The sequence below is a fragment of the Chrysochloris asiatica genome, unplaced genomic scaffold, assembly GCF_000296735.1.
Source record: "Chrysochloris asiatica unplaced genomic scaffold, ChrAsi1.0 scaffold00027, whole genome shotgun sequence".
Classification (NCBI taxonomy): domain Eukaryota; kingdom Metazoa; phylum Chordata; class Mammalia; order Afrosoricida; family Chrysochloridae; genus Chrysochloris; species Chrysochloris asiatica.
Window position 1 is genome coordinate 26,341,818 of NW_006408545.1, and position 6,543 is coordinate 26,348,360.

At 37.6% G+C, this 6,543-nt stretch overlaps 1 pseudogene; it reads left to right on the forward strand.

The window, feature by feature from the left end:
- Positions 1-480: 480 nt before the first annotated feature.
- Positions 481-1,271, forward strand: LOC102817077 (annotated as a pseudogene).
- Positions 1,272-6,543: the final 5,272 nt, after the last annotated feature.

The following is a 6,543-nucleotide window of genomic DNA, read 5'->3' on the forward strand; positions in this document are numbered from 1 at the left end:
ATTCCTAATGGCAGAGGTCAGACATACCTCCAAGCTGCAACTTTTTTTGGCTTCTGACACCAACCATCCCTCCCACAGCACTCTCCACTTCATGCCTGGATTTAATATTCCATTGCATTTGCCACACATAGACATAACTCAAAATTATGGGTTTGTAATAAGGAAGTGAACAAGGCACAAATCAGGATGGGGCAGCTCTCCATTCAGGAATGCTTCAACAGCAAAGGTTTATTTTGGAGATAATGATAAAAAATATATTTAATGTTGAAGCTATCCTGGATAGCTGAATATAGCTTCAACATTAAACTTTTTGTCTCACTCAGTAGTTGTGGTTTGGGATCCTCAGGAGCATCAGTGACATGAGAAGGATACAAGAGTTCTCAGACTAGCTCTTCTGGTCAGAGTAAGCCAAGAACAGGTACACCTCCTGCACGAAATGTAAAGAGAACTTCTCCCAAGGAGTTGCTCTTGAAGGTTACCATGGTGCAGTAACCCATGTTTGATGAAAAAGTACCACATTGTTACCATTTCTTCTGGTTTTAGAAGGTCGACCCTAGATGTGGATATGGATGGGTTCTCAGAGCTGCAATGGGACAAACAGCTGAAAGTCAAGAAGGCCACAGATGCTGGAGGAGTGGTGGGCAAATACCAGGATGGAAGTGTCAGTAAGGTAGAGAGGACACTGGAGGACCGTAACAGAGTATGCCTAATCCAACACAAGCACATGCAAAGGTGTTGGGAGAAGATACCAAAGTGACCGATGTACCTGTCCAAGAAGATTCTGGACATGGAGAGGCCAGAGATGGGCATCATTGTCCACTGGCTTCACCCAACCTAATTCATCCACAACAGGGAGAAGCTGGATTTCTGGCCTGTACAGCTCTTGCCAAATCACGGGCTTCATTCTTCTCAATCCAGAGGACAAAGAATTCCTGAGGAAGCAGTTCCTAGAAGACAAGAGTGAAGGAAAGAGAAATGGTGATGAAGTGGATGACAATGATAAAGTAGTCAAGTAGAAATCTAAAAAAGAAAGAAAGAGAGAAAAACCAAGGGTAGTAAGCTTGAAAAAGTCCTCAAGGCCCAGAATGACCTGATCTGGAATGTCAAGGACAAGCAAAAGGAAATGTGTTTGAAGAATGACTTGAAGGAGCTCCTCATCTTCAACAAGCAGCAAGTGCCTGGGAACTGGAGATCATGGACCAGTAGCTGATAGAATAGTGTTTGGTGCCCTCCTTCCCTTTGAGGAACTCTCCAGCCATCTGATCAGCTAGACTTATGTCTATTTCTGTACCACGTATATCAGGACACAGACACCCAAATTCAAGAAATGGGTAACCTCAAAGGAATTCCAGGAAGTTTCTTACCTGAAGAAACTGAATATCAAAAAGCAGGACTGCCTATTCCCCCTCACCAGTCCCCCGAGACCAGAACCCCAGTGGCAGCAACACCATTCATCCTCCACAGCTACAGCAGCTGCTACTGGAAACTGCTCCATCAGATCAACCATCGTCCAACACAAAGATCCTGACTTTGGGGAAGCTCTCCGAAGACAAGGAGGATGTAAGGGTCATGGTTGAGAAGCTCGAGGGAAAGCTGGTGGAGATGGCCAACAAGGTCTCTGTGTACATCAGCACCAAAAAGGTTGTGTAGAAGACGACAAAAAAAAAAAAAAAAAAAAAAACTTTTTAAAAATAATTATAAAGGAAATAAAAGAAATCAACCTTAATGTCTCTGAGGATATCCTCCGGGGCATCTCAGGTTCCAACAAAAGCCTTTGGAAGTTGCTGTCAATGCACATATTGTCCTCCTAAGGGGCTAAGATGAAGGTGGAGCCTGTTGAATTTGTGGTAGCAAGAGCTAAGTTGGGGGGTCTTGTTTCTCAAGAAGAGCAAGGGCTCCATCAAATAAAAGATACCAACAAATCTGAAAAGGAAGTGATTATTCTTAAAGGAGGAACAACTGTTGATACTAATTCTGATCTTGATACTGATTCTGCACATGTCTTGGAGAAAGACTGATAGGTCTTTGATGCCACCCTAGGTTTGGTGGACATCATCAAAGGAACCAATTCCTATTTCATAGCTATTATCTTATTACTCCAATTACAAAATTAATTGTAATTCTTTATATTCATTTCTCCTGTTCAAATTCCTGGGCATTATCTCTCTCCTGATGGGATCTTGACTAATATAGACCTTATTAGTTTAAATATGATTAACTTAGTACAGAATAGTTTATTAGTTTATTATTTGTAAATCATTTACCTATCATTAATTACTATTCAATCTTCCTCTAGGCAAAAGAGATCGTTGAAAATAATCTAACTAGTCCTGGTGTGGTGTTGTAGGATAAGCATTGGACTGATCACAAGGTTGGTTTGAAACATAAGATTGATGGTTCAAATCTGCCAGTTGCTCTTTGGAAACCCTATACTTGCTCACTTAGCAACAAGTTGCCACCTGCAGGAAGATCTGCCATTACAGCATCACTCAGGTACCAAAGGAAAGAGGCATTACTAGAGTTAACGTGTTTCTAAAACCTCCAGTCATAGCTGCATTATATGCTCTTTTTTTCCAGCCATTTACTCCTTAATTTGTGTTTATATTAGCATCCAAAATAAAGTTTAAAAATATGAAATTGCAACAGACTTGCTATATAATCAAGAGAAAGGAAAAAGAGAAGAGAGGGAAAGGTACAGAAGCAAGGAAGGAAGAAAGCAAAAAAAAAAAAAAAAAAAAGAAGGAAGGAAAGGAAAGGAAAAAAAAAAAGCAAAAGGAGGAAGAGTTCGGAATTTGGGATGATTCTTGCCTGTTTCTGCTTCTATAGCCCTTGTATTCCTTGCAAACAAACCACAGGAATTCTGTTGTGTGCCATTATGTTGGTCCTGACTCATAGTGATCCTGTGTAGGTTTTGAACTGCCAGCCATGTGGTTACCAGTCCAGTGTTTATCCTACAATGCCACACCAGGGCTCACCATAAGCATAGGGGTTTAGATATTAACACATTTGGGAGAGAAAATAATTCAATTCATAATAATTATTAATGCCTAAGTGATTTGTGGGACAATATCAAGAGGTACATAGGTTTAACCAAAGAAGAGGGAGAGAAAATATTGGTACAGAAAAATAATGTCTTCATATGTTTTAAATTTGAAGAAAAACATAAATCCCTAAATTTAAGTTCAGCAAATCTCATATACAATAGTAAAGATAGGATCAAATCTAGTAAAGTCATATTACTGAAAGTAAAAGATGAAGAAACAGTCTTGAAAGCTGCCAGAGAAAAAGACTCACTTGCTACAGGAAAAAAAAACAATGATGGCAATTTCTCTTCAGAATAAATGAAAAACAGACACAATGGAATGATAACTTACACTGCTGGAAACGAAACAAAAAGTCATCCTAGAATTCTATCCCCATCAAATAACTAATGTTTGAACAGATAGCAATATTTTGGACATTATTAGTCAATCAAGTTTTAAACTTTTGTTTATATTCCAAATATTGTTTATGTTTATACCCATAGAGTGAGAAGGATTCTCTGTACCTAATTAGGTTTTTCTTCTTCTTTTTTCTTTTAACTTTTTATTGTGAATTAAGATCAGGTTTACAGAACAGATCATCAGGTTTACATTCAGCAAATCATAAACTTTGCTTCATTGCAATAATTATAATCCTTTTCTTGTATCATCATCAGTTAACAGTATTTACCTCTATTCATTTTAACTCTATGTTCCTCCTCGTGTCTCCCACTGCCTTCATCTTTACTCTGCCAACCTCCCTCTTGTTGTATATTGCCTGCCCTGTCACCCATGTGTCTATCACGAATAAATCACCTCCTCCTCTAACCATAATAAAATGTCTTTTATCAACAAAACCTTTGCATAACTTTTTTATAACAGTGGTCTCATATAATATTTGTCCTTTTATGATTGGCTAATTTCACTCAGCATAATATCCTCCAGGTTCATTCATTTTATGGGGTGTTTTGCAGAATCGTTGTTACTCTTCAATGTTGTTTAGGATTTCATTACATGTATGTCCCAGGTCCCTATGAGTCAGAACCGACTCCACAGCACTTAACAACTACAACAACAAGGTATTTCTATTTCCAACTTTCTGAAGAAGCACCACACCTTTTTCTAGATTAGTTAAACCATTTTACAGTCCTACCAGCAATATGTTGTTGTCATTAAGTGCCGTAGAGTCGGTTCCGACCCATAGCGACCCTATACAGGGTTTCGGAGGCTGTAAATCTTTATGGGAGCAGAAAGCCTCATTTTTCTCCCACAGAGTGGCCCGTAGTTTAAAACTGCTGACCTTAAGGTTCGCAACCTGATTCGTAATCCCTATGCCACCAATCCTGGTGTGGTGCTGTGGATTAATGTGCTGGACTACAAAATCCTTTGAATCTCAAGGTGAGTGGTTCAAGCTCACCAGTCACTCCTTGGAAACCCTATATAGGGTCACTATGGGTCAGAATCGACTCGATGGCATTCAACAGCAACAACCAGCAATAGAGAAGAGTCTTGGTCTCTCCACATCCTTACTAACATTTGTGGTTTTCTGTTTTGGGTGTTTTTTTGTTTTGTTTTGTTTTGTTTTTGCTATTAATGCTGGTGTTAGATGATGTCTTATTGTTTTGCTTTGCATCTCTATTATGACTAATGATTGTGAACATGTTTTCATATGTTTGTTAGCTGCCTGAATGTCTTCTTTGGTGAAGTGTTTGTTCATGTCCTATGCCCATTTGTTAATTGGGTCTTTTGTCTTTTTTCTTATTGTAAGTGTTGTAGTGTCCATAAATTTTACAGATAGGTCTGATATATCATTTAGAAATTGTTTTATCCCCACCCTGTTGGCTCTCTTTTGCTCTTTTGGCAAAATCTTTTGATGAACTTCAGTGTCTGATTTTAGGAGGTCCCCATCATCTATTTGTCTTCTGATGTTTTTGTGTTTTAGTAATGTTTGATAGTGTAATTTATGCCATGTATTACAGCCCCTAAGTGTGTCCCTATTTTTCATTGATGATCATTATAGTTCCTGGTTTTACATTCAGGTCTTTAATCCATGTTGAGTTTGTTTTTCATATGATGTGAGATAAGGGACTTGTTTCATTCTTCTGTAAATGGATTTCCAGTTTTGCCAGCCCCATTTGTAGAAAAGACTACCTCTTCCACATTTAATGTGATTTGGCCTTTTGCCAAAGATCAGCTGAATGTATGTGGATGGATTTAATTACTGGGTTCTCAATTCTCTTTCTTTCTTTGTGCCATTACCAGGCTGTTTGGACCACCGTGGCTGTGTAGAGGATCTTGTTTTCTTATCCATTCTGCTACTCTCTGTCTCTTCACTGGTGCATTTAATCAATTTACATTCAGTGTAATTATCTGTCGATAGGTATGGATCCATTGTTGTCATTTGCTGTCATTGTGTATTATGTAGTGCTGCTGGTTTCTTTGTTTCACATAATTTTCTGCACTGACTTCGTTTTGTTTGTAGGTTTTCATTTCTGTTGTATTAATGTTAACTTAATCTTTCTGATTTTCCCCTTTTTTATTCTGATGTAAAGATGTTACTAATTTTCTGTAAGGTTGTTTTTGTTGTAAGTGCCATTGAGTTGATAGTGACTCATAGCGACCTTTTATAGGATGTCTGAGGAGCAGCTGGTGGGTTTGAACACCAACCTCATGATTAGCAGTTCAAAGCTTATCCTATGTTGTTATTGTTAATAGGTGTCGTCTAGTAAGTTTGATTCATAACAACCCTGTATAGGGTTTCCAAGGAGCAACTGGTAAGTTTGAACTACTGACCTTGTGTTTCTAACCAAATTTGTGGTCCTGTATTTGTCCTATAGTGCTATACCAGGACATCTTTCCTATAAAACCTGATATTATATTAATAATTTTACTCACTTAAAGCAGTCTGTCTCATCTTGAAATTTACTTGAATTCCTCACTGTTTGGAAGTTCTGTATCTACACTATTCTCACTTTTTGCTTTGTAGTTGACATCATTATCAATTGATTTCTCTGGTTTCCTATTTTCAGTTTTGCAGGTTTGTTTTACTTTAAATAGTTCTATATCTGAATTGAGTTCTGGATGGTGTTGTCATATATGTTATCTCAGGTGATTGTTTCTTGTTGGTTTTCAGTCCAAAGAACATCCTTTCACATTTTTTGTAAAGTTGGCCTGGTTATTACAAATTCTTTTAATTTCTGTTTATCTGGAAATGCCCTAATTTTGCCATCATATCTGAGGGTAAGATTTGCTGGGTATGTTATTTTTGGATGACTTTTTTTTTTTTTTTCTTTCAGAATTATATATATGTCATCCCATTGCTTCCTTACCTGCATGATTTTTGCTGAGAAATGAAAGATAAGTTTTATTGTTTCTCCTTTTAGATAACTTTTATTTTTCCCCAGGCTGCTCTCAAGAAAATGGAACTATAGTAGAAAAAAACATGAGAGAAATTTAAGGAAGAAATAATAATACTAAACATTTAAGAAAATCAGGGAAAGGGAACATGAAAAGAGAAAGAGTA